Source organism: Eschrichtius robustus, chromosome 16 (genome assembly GCF_028021215.1).
Source record: "Eschrichtius robustus isolate mEscRob2 chromosome 16, mEscRob2.pri, whole genome shotgun sequence".
NCBI classification, from domain to species: Eukaryota; Metazoa; Chordata; class Mammalia; order Artiodactyla; family Eschrichtiidae; genus Eschrichtius; species Eschrichtius robustus.
In genome coordinates this window covers 654,603-669,900 of record NC_090839.1, presented here as the reverse complement: position 1 = coordinate 669,900, position 15,298 = coordinate 654,603, and the positions used below count along the sequence as shown (strand labels likewise).

The following is a 15,298-nucleotide window of genomic DNA, read 5'->3' as shown; positions in this document are numbered from 1 at the left end:
ACCATCCCAGGCCCCCGAGTCTCACTGTTGCGAGACAGCTCCCACGACCCGAGAGACACAAGTCTCGGCTGCTGAGCACGGTGACCCAGGGGTGAGGGGGGCTTTGAGGTCTCCCCCAAACAAGCCGCACTCAGATGTGAGCACAGACCTGCTCTGCCAGCCTCCTCTCTGAGCGGCAGGTACCCGACGTGGGTGTCAGGGGTGCTCCCCTGTCTGTCACTTCCAGGGTTCAGAGCCCCCGGCACCCCAATCCCAGAGCACCTCCCGAACCTTTTCCCGACAGCATCTGAAGGTAGAGGGGTCTCAACCAAAAGCCATCTTCACAAATTATCAGCAGGAGCTATGTGTCTTATTCACCCAGCGCGTCCATGAGACCACTGATGCTTCGTGGGCAAAAGCCAAATAAATCGCCAAGTCTCAAAATGCACAAGAACCATGAAACGTGGAGACTGCTGTGAGTATATTTCATTTGCTGCACTGTGTGTTCAAAGTAGTAATTCCGGGAGCTGGATGGGGTATTTTTTTCCTCTGGTACCTAAGGAGCTCCACCTGGAAGGCAACTGGTTTCAGTAAGAATGTAAAACAGTGGATGCAATTTGGACGTGTGTCCTGCTGCACCCAAACAAGCCCCAGGTCTGTACAGGGACCTGGGCCCCTGGTGGGCCGGCCCCTCCCCCAGGCCAGTCACCAGGTCTCAGTCCAGAAAAACCCAACCCTAACAGGTAAAGTGCCTCCAACACCCACAGAACCTCCTTGCCAACACAACTTCACCTCCCTTCTCACTTCTGCATTTTCATTGCACTCAATTTACACTTCCTTGAAATTTTCCTTCAAATGTTACCTAACAGGCAAATATTGTTTTAAAGCGGAAGCAAGATACCTTTAGTGCTAGAACCAAGCCACCCCATGCTGGCCTGCAGAAGCCAAGCTGCTCCCCGCAGGCCCCGCGAGGCCGCTCCTCCACGCACCCCCCACAACCGGCCGAGCCCGTCTAAACGGCCCTTCCACAAAGACACGGGTGAATCTCTAGATAACTACGCAGCGTGAAAGCAGCTGGACAAAGGAGACAGTGCAGGAGTCCCTGCCGTGAAACCGGAACCTGCAAAGCGACCTACAGGGAAGGGGACAGAAGGCAGGTCAGGGGCTGCCTGGCCTGGGGACAGCGAGGGATGGAGACCCCAGGCATGTGCAAACCCATCCAACTACACTCTCCGATGAGTAGTTTGTTGTAAGCAAATCATTACAAGGTCGATTAGAATCTATTTTGATGGAAACATTCTTGTTCAACTACAAACGTGCATATCTATTGCCTTTTGCTGTGGGTCGCACCGTATCCCCCAAACTCACTCGTTGGAGTCTTAATCCCCAGACCTCAGCATGTGACCTTATTTGGAAATAGGGCCCTTGCAGATGTAACTGGTTAAGACAAGGTCGTTAGGGTGGGCCCTGATCCAACGTGACATGTGTCCTTATAGGAAGGGGACACTGGGACACAGACACCACACAGGGAGACGGCTATGTGACAACAGAGATGAGGCCACAGCCAAGGAACCACCAGGAGCTGGGAGATGCCCGGGACAGAGGGGGCGCGGCCCTTGCCCTCCAACTTCTGGCCTCTGGGACTGCGATGGAATAAACCTCTGTCGTTTAAGACATTCAGCCCCGGCTTCTGTCAGGAGCCCCAGGACATACCATATCTACCACGGAACACCACTGACGCCAACGGGGTGATTCAGCGTAGATGAAAAGCACTCTGATGCTTCCCGACAAGAAGAGCCCGCGCTGCCTAACCCCGGGCGGCCCACGGGCAGGACCCAGGCAGCCCGGCACCCTCGCTGCACGGACACTACTTCCCTCACCCCGAGGGTTACGACGTTCTGAAAAACCCAAGGTCAAGACACCAACGATGGGAAATCATGTTATAACCCACAGTTTGTATACATCGTATTGTCAGTGTTCATGGTTGCCTTTTAAGATTTAAAACTGAGCTCCTGCCTGGAAAGAAATACCCCACATGCGTTAACAGAAGTCATCCTTAACTGCCTGATGGGGGCGGCTTCGCCCAAAGTTTCTCCGGTGACCACAGTCTGACGCCCTTGGGTGCTGGAGACCTGCGTGATCTCAGAAGGCAAAGCTGTGCCGGCAGGATGGGCCCCGCCCCGCCCCGCCCCGCCCTCTCCCTTGCTGCCCCCTCTTTGGGTTCCTTCGCCTCCATCCAGGCTGGAGTGCCCCCCCCCACCCCGCCTTTCCTACCTGCGTAAACGTCACCTCGCTCTCAGGGTGCGCACCCTGACCGCGTAGGGCCAGACGCGTCCTGTGACCACGGGGACCCCCCCTTCCAAGACCGTTGGGGTGGCTTCCCCCACCCCCCGCCTGCCCAGCTCTCACTCTCAGCGAGGAAGGACCCACAGAGTCCCAGGGTCTCACCCACATACCGGCGTTGCCCCAGGCCGTTTCCGCAGCGGCCCCTGTGGCGCCCAGGAGCCTGGAGCTGCGCTGGGTGCTGGCGCCCAGGAGCCTGGAGCTGCGCTGGGTGCTGGCGCCCAGGCTGAGGACGAGGCCCCCCCAGCCGCGATGCCAGAGCAGCACACAGGTGCCGCGAGGGCGCCCGTGCTTGGGGAGGGGCCAGGATCGGGGAGGCGTCCCAGATGGGGGCACAAGCCAGTCAGGACAAGGGAGTAGGGGCTGGGGGTGGGGCGGGGGAGAGGGCCCCAGGAGGAAGCAGCACGTTGCAGGTGGCGCTGGCCTCCGCACAAGGCCCCGTGAGCTGCCATTCCCGGGTTCAGGGCCTCGGCGGGGGCGGGGGGGGGGGGAGCCCTCCCACGCTGACCCTGGCCTGGGGCTAAGCAATCCTCAAGGGGGCTGGAGAGAGTCCACCTTCGCACTCCAGGTCTGCGCTGGCGTGGAGACAACACAGCCACCCCAGCGACCCAGCCGAGCCCTGACCCTGGAGGTGCCAGGCCACCGAGCCACCGCCCAGGCCGTTCCAGCCCAGGCCCAGAGGACCGCGGCCCTGACCCACGGAAGAACCGCAGAAGTCGGCCCCAGCACCTTGGGACACAAGAGCCCCTGTGTTTCAGGATGGTCAGAGCGCAGCGAGCGGTGGCCAAAACACAGGCAGCCCAGAGACGGCACAACACCTTGGGCATCTGGCGGGAGAGAGCACGCGACAATGAGATGGGGCAGGGCCAGGGAAAGACCCCGCAACCAGCCAGGGCGGTGCCAGTGTAGGCCTCAGGGTGGCACTAGCCACCAAGACCGAGAGCCCAGGGCCCAACACACTGAGGGGAGACCTGGACTCTCAGGGGAGATCAGCCCCCCCCCGGGGGGGGTCCCAGATGTCCTGATTCGGGTTCTGGCACAGGGGAGGGTGCCCAGGGCCCTGGGAACAAGTGTAGGGGCAGGGAGAGAACAGAAGAGACCAGGCAGGGACAGGGCAGACCTCCCATAAAGGCCTAAGTGAGAGCCAAGGCCCCAGCTGGGCGCGTCGGCCCGAGAGCTCTGTCACTTCTGCTGGTGGGAAGCTGGTGGGGGGAATTTGTTTTGTGGGACTGGGGAGAGAAAGAGGAAGAGGTCACCACTTTACCTGCGCTCCCAGGCACCTCCTGCTACACTCGACTCCCATTCTGGACGTTTTGTCTCTAAACCACGCTTCATCATAACGGGCAGCTAAACTATCAGCTCCCTTGGGCTGTGCTGGGGCACCGGGCAATACAAATGTGCTTGTTTTACAGGTGGAGCGACAAAGGCAATCCCTGCTGTGGAATACGAAAGGGATGCAAGCGCCCAGCTGGTGACACTGCCTCCTCCTCCAGGGAGCCTCCAGGGGATCCTCCCACTAGGCTCGCAAGGTTCACACCTTCCCGCCGAATCTGAGAGCCTCTCCACACAGGGACCACGTCTCGACGCTGAACAGTCCCGGTGCACACCCTTGGGGGTCAACAAAACGACAGTACCGGGCTTCCCTGGTGGTGCAGTGGTTAAGAAACCGCCTGCCAGTGCAGGGGACATGGGTTCGAGCCCTGGTTCGGGAAGATCCCACATGCCGCTGAGAAACTAAGCCCGTGCGCCACAACTACTGAAGCCTGTGCTCTAGAGCCTGTGCTCTGTCACAAAGAGTAGCCCCCGCTCGCCACAACTAGAGAAAAGCCCGCATGCAGCAACAAAGACCCAACGCAGCCAAAAATAAATAAACTAAATTAACTAATTAATTTTGTTAAAAAGACAGTAGTACCTTTTTCACCTGAAACCTGGGATATTGACATCTTACGTTTTAAAATCAAGAAATATTGTTTAAATGTCCCATCTTAACCGTTGACAGAAGTAGAAGCAGACAGCACCTTCTTGACCCTGGGTGGGCCTGAGGGTGGACCGTGAGGCCGTGCCCCCGACCAGCCACGACTGGCCACACGCCCCACGACATCCCAGTGCCACATGCTGTGGGTCTCGCAATTCAGAGCTGACACCGCAAGTGTGGCTGGGAAGTGGGCTCCAATGGTCTGTGTCAGTCACAGCTCACAGCAAAGCTGGGGGGTGGATACAGAGTCACTCGCTATCGTGGGGTGAATTTTGTCCCCAAAAGACAGTACCTGTGAACGCGACCTTATTTGGAAATTGGATCTTGGCAGATTTAACCAAGTTAAGACCCAAGTGGGTCTGATGTGTCACCAAAGGGGGAAATTTGGACACAGACATGCACAGAGGGACAAAGGCAGAGACGGGAAGGACGTGGCCACAAGCCCAGGGGCTCCTGGGCCCCAAGAGCTGAAGAGGCAGGAAGGACCCTACCCCAGAGCCCCCAGAGGGAGCACAGCCCTGGACCCCTTGCTAAGAGGGAACACATTTCTGTTGTGTTTGCCATCAGTTTGCGGCACTCTGTTACAAAAGCCCTAGAAAAAGCCACACATCCACTCAAAATTTTTGTAAATTTTTCTTAAAAAGAAAGCTGATCAGCTTAACAAGGCAGAAGAATGCTTTCCAAGGGTTTTAAATCTGAGATACACTGTGACTCGAGATGTTAACTAACACTTGTGCTCCCTGCCGCCAAGAAAAACGTAGAATCTAAATAGGAAATAACGTAAAAGCAATGCCTGTTCTCAAGCCATAGGATGGAATCTTTTGTTGTCTTTTTCAACTTTTTACTTTGAAACACTTTCCAACCTAAGGAAAAGTTACAAGAATAACTCAGAGAACTTCCACCTAACCCTTAACCAGAAACACCACTCTTTTTTTTTTTAACATTTTGCAACATTTGTTTACATCAAGTAACTGCTGGAATCTTTAATAGGTCTTTCTCTTCTGTTTGTTTGTTTATAAATTTATTTTATTTATTTATTTTTGGCTGTGTTGGGTCTCCGTTGCTGCGCACGGGCTTTCTCTAGTTGCGGCGAGTGGGGGCTGCTCTTCGTTGCAGTGCGCGGCCTTCTCACTGCGGTGGCTTCTCTTGTTTCGGAGCACGGGCTCTAGGCACACGGGCTTCAGTAGTTGTGGCACGCGGGCTCAGGAGTTGTGGCTCAAGGGCTCTAGAGCACAGGCTCAGTAGTTGTGGCGCACGGGCTTAGTTGCTCCGTGACATGTGGGATCTTCCCAGACCAGGGCTCGAGCCCACGTCCCCTGCATCGGCAGGCGGAATCTTAACCACTGTGCCACCAGGGAAGCCCTATAGGTCTCTTTTTTCTTAAAAGTTGCATTGCTGGAAACCTAAGGTGCTGCCTGGGAAACCCAGTACTGATGGGTCGCTGGGCCTGGACCTGGGGCAGGCAGAAACGTGGTCCATCACTTTCCGGCTAGCGGCGGTGAGAGCACCACGCAGGCTTGGACCAGCACAAATGTTTGCTCTGGCATCCGATGGAATTTCAGCCACTAATCGGACGTATCCAAGTCCCCACTATCACTTCCGCACAGGCCTTTCAGACGGTAAACACTCATTAGATGCTGAATAAATGAAGGCTGGGTGGACGGCTGCTGGGTGAATGAAGAGTGTGTGTCCGCCACGAGGACCTGCACCACGCGGCCCTCCAACAGCATGGACGTCAATGACCCAGCGGTCCCGGACCTGACCAGGCCTCAGCAGTGAAGAGGTCACACTGGCCCCTGATGGGGGTGGGGATGGGCTGATGCAGCAGCAGCTGGGGGCACAGGCCAGGCCACAGGGTCTGAGGCAGGGGCGTGTGACGGACGCAGGAGGCCAAGGTGGGACAGACCTGGCGGGAAACGGGCCCCAGCATGGGGATTACCTGGACCCACTAGGATTCAGCTGGGCGCCAGCTCAGCAGGTGCTGCGGGCCCCGGGGTGGGGGCTCCTTTGGGGAGAATCCCTGGGGGGAGGAGCCCCTGGGGGCCAGTTCCTCCTCCCCCTGGCTGGGGCCGGGCTTGGGCTCCAGGGAGGGCCTGGAGGTTGAGGGCACCCTGTCCCCCCTCCAGCGTGGGAGAGATAGCCTCCCCCCAGGGAAGCCCCTCTCTGTCAAGTGCGGCTGGGACAGCTCCAAGGTGCTTTAAGACATGAAACCCCGACTCACGAGGTCGGAACTGGGAGCTGCCACTGACCTGGGGAGGGCCTCGGGGACACAGGGGCTCCCCAAGCCCGCCCTGGTGACAAGTGGCTGCAGCCCACGGGTAGGGGTCCCCCACCCACCCGGAGGCTTCGCCGTCCCTGCCACAGAACCGTGCAGCACAGGGCATGGGTGGGGGTCAGGCAACGCTTGCTGGGTGTGGGCACCCCTGGGTTAGGACAAAGTCCGCACAGGGGCCGTGCCGTGAAGCAAGGTGTCCTTCTGGAACTCGTGCCCTGAGTCACGCATGTGCTGCATCTTCACCCCGATTCTATTTTTGGAACCTCCCCCAAGGAAATAACCCCAACACACTGAGAACGAACAAGCCCCAACTCAGAGGAGCAAAAAAATGTGCTTTCCACGGGTGCTGAGAATTCATGAGAAGTGGGAATCGGAGCAGCACGGACCCAGCACGTGTGCTCTAATGACCCCACTCCTCCACGCCAGTCCCTTATTCATAGGCTCAGAGATCAAAGGCCTGTCCACCACCTGCTCACATGGGGCCGGATGACACCAGACTAACGTCCAGGAGGCAGAATCGGCATTGATCAGAGAGAACCCACGCTGACTTTCCTACTCCTACTGGGCCCCGAACGCGTGTGGGCTGGGGTCACACGGCAGGGGGTCCATGCTTGACTTTCACACACTTGCCTGAAAGGACAGCGGACGGGCCACCCCTCAGGGCCCAGAACCCCGCAGGGACGCACTGTCTCATCCAGAACCTCAGGCTGCCCTGGGGCGGGCCGCCGGGGACACAGGCGGCTCCTTCCTGCCCCCGGCCCTGACTTCCGAGGGGCAGAGGGAACCCCTCGCCGGTGCCCTGGGTACAACCAGCACTTTCTCCAGTGTTTCCTGGGAGCCTGGAGGAAGGCGCAGGCTCAGGAGCAAGCGGCTAGGCATGCTGTGCCGCCTTATAGGTCCCCTTAAATACGGTGACATTGCTGAGTGACTCCAGGAAGGGGGGTGGCAGCCATGTGACATTTCCCACCAGGACCTTGAGCTGGACTCATGACCACTTGGACACACCCGCCGGCCAGTAATCACACACTGGGGACAGCCCTGCAGGGACCCGCCGTGTCATCCTCTGGGGCCGGGGCTGCCCCAGCGCGATTCTGTGCTGGCTGGTATCAGGGTCCAGGCGGCGGACAGGAACACACCCGAGAATCTCACCTTCTCAGGACTTGGGAAACTGGGCAACAACTACGAGCAAACCCCACTTCCCTCGCCAGCTCGGCCAAAATCCCAGTGTTTTCCTCACGAGACAGAAATTCTAGACTTAAGCTCCCATCACTCGTCCATACACCTATTTCATCAGCTGCCACTGCTCTAGAGGGGCCAGCTCACACACTTCAGACCCAGGGCTGGTTTTTACCCAGGGATAAAAACGACTTACCTGGGAAAAAACTAAGGTAAAAATAGCTCATGGGGGCTTCCCTGGTGGCGCAGTGGTTGAGAGTCTGCCTGCCAATGCAGGGGACACGGGTTCGAGCCCTGGTCTGGGAAGATCCCACATGCCGCGGAGCAACTAGGCCCATGAGCCACAACTACTGAGCCTGCGCGTCTGGAGCTTGTGCTCCGCAACAAGAGAGGCCGTGATAGTGAGAGGCCCGCGCACCGCGATGAAGAGTGGCCCCAGCTTGCCGCAACTAGAGAAAGCCCTCGCACAGAAACGAAGACCCAACACAGCCAAATATAAATTAATTAATTAATTAATTTTAAAAAAAATAGCTCATGGCTCCAAACAAACATTAAAATATTCGAAAGGAATAATCTTGCCAAACAAATTATGTTAAAAAAATTCCAAGATGTTCCTATACTTTATTAACCAATGGCAAATCTAGAATTTTTCAAATAAAACTTATATAGGTGATAATTATCTTGAAAATTCCATATACATCTCCTTGGGACTTCCCTGGCAGTCCAGTGGTCAGGACTCTGTGCTTCCAATGCAGGGGGCACGGGTTCGGTCCCTGGTCGGGGAACTAAGATCCGACTGCCTTGCAGCACAACCAAAAAAAAAAAAAAAAAAAACCACGAAAAAAACCCAAAACATATACATCTCCTTAACGGAAGGTACAAGTATCTTTCAAAGCAGGCAGCAAATATGAAAGTGATTTGTTTTTGAGTCAGAAATTCCGATGCAGACGTCACCGTCACACTTTGGACCCTGAGTACCAGACACATGGGTCCCCCCCGCCTGGCCCTACTGACCCCTCACGGGATAACAGGGCAGGGCTCCTGACGGTCAGAGGATGCCACCAGCCAGACCACCACGTGGGACCCACAGCTCCGATTTTTCAACAAACAACACGAAACAGAATAAAGATCTCAGAGGCGCCACCCCTAGTGCAATCCGCCCCGTCCCACCCCAGCAGGCGAGGGTCCTCATTCAGGGGGTGACCGTGAGGGTGAACCAAAGTGACAGCAGGGACCCTGGCCTCCCAAGGTTGTGGGGCCCCCAGGCTCCTGGTGACCTTGGGACCCACCGTAGAGGGACTTCGCCCGTGAACGTGGAGGACACGCCAGGGACAACAGCCCTGCCCACAACCACGGCCGCTGGTCACCACGGGGCACCTCCACACTCTTCACTGTAGGAATCAGGCCTTCAGACCAGCCACTCGACGGCCTTACCTGATGGTACGTGAGGTTCCTCTTGTTACTACAGCGTGGAAGAAAGTTTTCTAGATTGTGAGACTATGTTTCAATAGCTGCTACACTTTGTTTTCCAGTGTCTCCTACAGGAAGCAATAAAAACGCCATCCAGAAAAGGGGCCACAAGTCTCACCAGCTGCCTGGGGGCGAGAAAGGCCTGGGTCCGACCTGGGGGGCAGACGGGCACATGGGTATCCAGCCGTGCAGAGGGGTCCAGAGGAGGGGCCGGGTCCTGCTTTGGAGCGGCGGCAGCAAGTACCCACCCCAGTGGCCCCGTTGGGTACCCTGGGCTCTGCCTCTGCTCCCCGCCCCACGCCCTCCCTCCGGGCCCTGCCGCATCCCTCTCCGTGGCAGTCGTCGGCATCTGCCTGCCCTGTCCTTTCCCCTCTGGGAAGTAGAGCAAGGACCTTGTTGGCTGCTGTGTCCCTGGACCAAGAGCCCTGCTTGCTGCAGGCGTGGGGGTGAGTGCAGGTCCGCAGGGTGAACTCACCAATACCGCTGTCACTGGCCACGTCTGCTCTACCAGCAAGGGAAGGGCAGGAGTGAGAGGTGACAGCTGGAGACACACAAAGAGGCCTCAGGAAACGCTGGGATTGAGAAATGTATGTGGTAATGTGTCAGGCAAATACAAGCTGTAACGGTGTAGTGGGTTGAATCACGTCCCCCCAAAAGATATGTTCAAGTCCTAACTGCAGGGGCATGTAACCTCATTTGGAAATAGGGTCTTTGCAGATGTAATAAAGTTAAGCTTAGGTCATTACGGTGGACTCTAATTCAGTGTGACTGGTGTCCTTATAAGGAGAGGGAAATTTGGACACCAGGGTGAAGGCCACGAGAACAGGGCAGGAGGTTGGAGGGATGTGTCTTGGCCATGAGCACCCAGGACTGCCAGCAGCCACCAGAGGCAGGAAGGGCCCTTCCCTGGAGCCTCCAGAGAGAGGGTGGCCCTGCCCGCACCTTGATGTAGGACTCCTGGCCTCCAGACTGTGAGAGAATAAAGCTCTATTGTTTTAAGCTGCCAGGCTGGTGGTCCTGTGCTCTGACAGCCCCAGGGAACTCATTTAAACAGCAGCCTAACTTACACCAACTGCTCCCCGGTCAGACGGTAGGAAAGGCCTCTGAGATGGGGCATGAGGGGTTCCCACCCAACATCCGCACAGTCCAGTCTCACCCCTGGACCCTGGGCCAGGGTGCTGGTCCCCTCCCAGCGAGCGGCTGAGGGGGATACGGGGAGTGCACGTTCCCTGCCAACAGGAAAAGGGACAAATCATGGTCTATCCTAATAGCTACATGTCCGTTTCAGTGTGCACCAAGAAAAATATAACTGAGATACCAAACTCACGACTTCATAGATATTCTTGCTTCTTAAGACGAGGCAAAAAAAAATGTAAGTAAATGTGAGGTCGGTGTGACCCACGGGCTGCATCGGGTGAGCCGGCGCTTGCCCTGCGTTGCTTCTCCAAGGCTCGGTGAGTCTGCTGATCTCAGGGGAAGACACCCCGTCTTTGAAGGACCACCCGAGCCTCAGTGGAGCAGACCTGCCAGCCACAGCGAAGGCGGGTCCCCTGGCACTAACCCTTCCCGACCTGCTTCTCGGGCCCGCAAGGGCACTCACACACCCAGCAGTGCTCCCAGCTCCACAGCCCCCCGCTCATCACAGAGGAACCACGGTCCCCGCAGCCACGTGGTACTGCCACCACTGGGAACGTCTACCCTCCCTCTGCTCCCGGGTCCAGGCAGCTGGGATTTCCACCCCACAAAGGAATCAAAAGCAGCAGGTGATGGAGAAGCCAGACCAGAGAAGGAAAGAGATTTAAAAGACCACCCATCCACAGCCAAGTGTGTATCACACTGTCCAGTGGAGCTCAGTGACTTTAATGGTAAGGGATGTCCAAGGACACCGTCACCTTGTCACTCCTTGTTCTGGTCTCATTCTGCCAACATCGTAAGAAAAAAATAGGGGGAATTCCCTGGCGGTCCAGTGGTTAGGACTCTGTGCTTTCACTGCCGAGGGCGCAGGTTCAATCCCTGGTCAGGGAACTAAGATCACCACTAAGCTGCGTGGTGTGGCCAAAAAAGAAAGAAATAGGAAAGGTCAAGGTACCCAACATTAAAGACCACTTTCTTCAGGTACCTAGTGAGCCTGTCATGATTCATGGTCCCTGAACTTCTGAAAAGTTCTTCAAAACACTCTGAGGTTGAGGAGGGAAAGTCTTCATATAAAATAAAAGGGATGAAATAACAATGTTTCTATATCACCAGAGGCAATGGAAAAACACCATTACTTCCGGCTGGCCAGCCTGCTCCACTTTCGGTGCGAGAGAGGGTGTGGGCCACGGAGCCGGCCGCCACAGGGCTGCTGGGCAGGACCGGGTTCCAGGCGCAGACGGGCGGCTTCTTTAGAGGCCAGGGGTCAGGGTGGGTCCGAGGCCAAGGAGCCTGGTTCCCTGGAAGGGGCGGCGGCCGCCTGCGCGCATGAGTCTGAGCATCAGACGTCTCCGCCTCGACCTTGTCCGGAGCGCAGCGGACGTCGCTGGCCCAGGAACTGGACGGCGGGGACCCGGGCTGAGCAGCCAGAGGCCCTGCGATTCTGGGAGCGTTCCCCGCGGAGCCCGCTCGCTCCTGCCCCTGGAGGAAGCAGAGTCGTTTCTGAGCTGTCTTTGAACTTCCTAAGGAAAAGGAAACTGCTGCTCGAAGCGACATGACTTTGGATGGGATGGGATGAGAAAACACAATAAACCTGCTCCAGACTTGGATGGGGCCACAGCAGTAGGCGAAGGCCCATTCTAGGCGCCGGCCTGACCCGCTCGCACCAGAGGCGGATGCGCTGCCCACTTGCCCCCCCCCCCCGAGCTCCCCCTGGCGACCCGGCCCTCCCCCCACCCCTGAGTCTGCAGCACGCCCGACGCTCACCCTCCCCCGCCCGGTTCTTCTGGGCCACCCTCCTGGTGGCTTCTCCATCGCCCTGTCCACCCTCTCACTGTAACCAACTCTCCGGTGCACACAGAGCCCCGGTGCCCTCCCTCGCCCAGCGGGCCCGGCAGCGGGTCCTGTGAGTGTGCTTCCAGAAAGCCCTCCTGCCCGCACCCATGCCCACACCGTCCCCGTGTAACTCGGTGCGGCCACCTCTGTGCCTGGGGGCGGATGGGCCCGGGGAGCCCGTCCGGAGAGCAGCACGCCCGCACCGCAGGCCGGGGAGCGCCTGGTCTGGAGCGCTCGTGTTCTGCTGACCGACGGTCTCGCTGTGCTCTCCTGCCCCAGGCTCAGCCGTGGACAGCGTTCAGGGCGGCCGCAGGACACAGGGCAGACCCCCCTCGCGCCGAGTGACACGCGCTCAGAGGGTGACGCGCCCAAAGCCGCCCGGGCCGTGCCGCCCACGTGTGTGCACCTTCACAGAGGCGGCTCTGGATGCCTGAGATTCTCGAACCGTCCATTCGCAGCCCAAGACACAGAGGTGCCTTCTTTCTGCTCTACACAGAAGGGGTCTGACGCGGGGCCTCAGGCCACCACGTGGCACTGACAGGAGAGTTTTCATACACAAATGTGGATCTTTTCAGAAGAGGGCTGCACACCTGGTCCACTCAGACAAGCAGTGCTGGGGTGCCACTTGGGGGCCAGGAAAAGGACAGCTTCCCCGAGACTTTTCCCCAAAGACGAAGGGTGGTCTGTGGGCGTGGATGTTCAGGAAGTGATTCCTGTGCTGAAACACGGGCTTTGGAAGACGTCATTTGTAACTACACCACCTCTCACCCCCATTCTGACAGCCAATCAGCCCCCAAAAGCTGCCTGGCCCCAAGAGTCCTGCCCTCTCACTGGCTACCCACTCTCGGCAAAGCAGAAGTTAGAACAGAATTTGCTGCACACGTACCAGAACCGGAGGCTGGCGCCATGGGCCCATCAGGGGCGGGAGAGGTGTCAGCACGAACACCCTTTCCCTCCAAGAGTCTTTAGAGAGCCCACCAGGTGGGCTACACCCTGTCCTGCTCCGAGCTCTCACTAGCACCTGTCACCTGTGGTTCCTGTAGGCCCCCGCCCCCCCAGCCTTCCCAACGGGTCACCGGCCCCTCCGTGGGAACTCTGTCCCCAACCTGGCCTGAAGGCTGGTCCACAGCAAGCCCTTGATAAGGCCAAAAATCGTCATGAGTAAGAAACTCTGGGAATGTCTCTCTAACATGACTCAAAAAACACACCTGTCAAAACACAAAACCTCTGTAAATGCTGTTGAAAAATATGTTAACATTGTTTCTCAACTTTCTAAAGTGCCTAGGTCGCTTATTTTTAAAATCCAAATAATGGCATTTAAAAATACTTAGTCATTTAAAAATCTAAATAAGAGTTAAATGGCACTGTTGAGACATACTGAAGGGAAAACTCTGCATAAGTCACACTAAGGTCAGATCTGACTGGTCTAGCTCGTCCTTATCCTTTACTACAACAACTTTTCAGTTTGTTAGAAACAGTTATTTTTCTTTTCCATGATTTCTCCATCTACGAGCAGAACCAGAGGACGTGTTCTGTCATCAACAGCAAACCAGAACACGAAGCCCGAGTACGCACGTGTCAGGCACACAAAGTACTGAAGCTAGAAAGGCAGAAAAGAGGGAAAACGCCAATGATCCCATGGTTGAAGACCCCAGCTGTACTGGTCATACCAAAGCCAGAGCCAAGAGCAGAGGACACGAGAGCCAGGATTAGGACAAGACAACCGTATTTCAAAGACTGAAATGAGTCTTGTGGCCTCAGTAGAGATTTTTCAATCATCTGTTTATTCTTGGGAGTTAGGCCATTCAAGCACACTTGTGGCAAGAGGAAGAATCTTTTTTGTTCAGGGGAGGGAGCAGATTCACAAGGGAATTCTTGACAATCTACCATCACTCAACAGATTTCAAAGTAGAATACATTCAATCAGACAGAAGAAAACTCCTCCGTTTTTATGAGAACACGAAGCCCCCAGACCAGGGCACAAGAACTCTCCACCCACTTCAACACAGAGGCCAAGAGCGCACCTGGGCACATAAAGCATCAGCAAAATGAGGAATGAGTTCAAGTTCACGGCTCGTGGAGCCTGCTGAAGATGTTCTGCTGGGCTGTCCTCAGCCGGTCCAAGACCTCTGGTAGAGAGCAGAGCGGGAGCACAGCTGCCCCAGAAACACAGACCACAGGGACACAGTGGCCCAGTTTCCCTTAATTTGAAAAACCCCACATAAGGACAATGTTGGAAAGTTTGTTAATATTTGGTTTAACGTGTTTGCAAATAACACATCTTCTGACTGTAAAAGGGTGTCCTTCCAGGTCCCCGGAGGAGTCTCACCCATTCTCAGGGTCGACCTCACCTTCCTGTGCTAATGTGTGACCGAGGAGAGGGCGGTGGCCCCCTGACCCTGGGTGACCGAGCAGGGACACAGAGCACCCAAGAGCCCCTGCAGCCAACAGTCCGCCAGTCCTGAACATCAGAAACTGGACGTGGAAAAACAGCTCATTTTCAAACACGAAACAGCTAAACCTGAACAGAACTTATCTCATCAAAACAAAATTCTTTCATGCAGGATGATGTCAATGAGGCCTAATGAAATCCTGTCTGGAGGCTGGCCTCCAGGAAAGGCTGAATTTTGGGTTTAGCCTAAATGCGTCCATTCCACCACTCCCTAAAGAGAACTCTCACAGTAAACTCCACACACACACCTCCTTCCCTTCAGTAAAGGATATAAAAATAATTACTAGCTTTTTAGGGGAACATAGTGTCTAAGTTCCTACTTAAATCTAGCAACTTCTGCCTCAGTACGCCCCTCGCTTAGTCCTTTCTGTAATAGCAAGGTATCCCAAAGTTTTCAGTTCACAGCACCTAAAACTACCATGAAATATAGCAAGTAGAACGAGTCTACTATGATAAAATTCTATTGTTTACTTCATTATTCATGTGCAAAACCCTTCCGTAAATTTGCCTTTGGGGAACAAACTACTTCCCACTCCTGTAGAGTGGAAACACTGCTTTCACAGGCAGCACGCAGGCCAGCGACAGAGTAAATCCACACTCTGCTACCCAAAAGGGAAGTTAGCTTTGATGATAAATGCAGTATGAAAGATTCTACAACTGA

The 15,298-nt window shown here is 56.0% G+C and overlaps 1 protein-coding gene across 1 annotated transcript in view; it reads right to left on the bottom strand.

Moving 5' to 3' along the window:
- Positions 1-15,298, bottom strand: part of ZBTB46 (zinc finger and BTB domain containing 46) — a 57,201-nt gene that overhangs the window by 40,643 nt on the left and 1,260 nt on the right. The window lies entirely within an intron of this gene.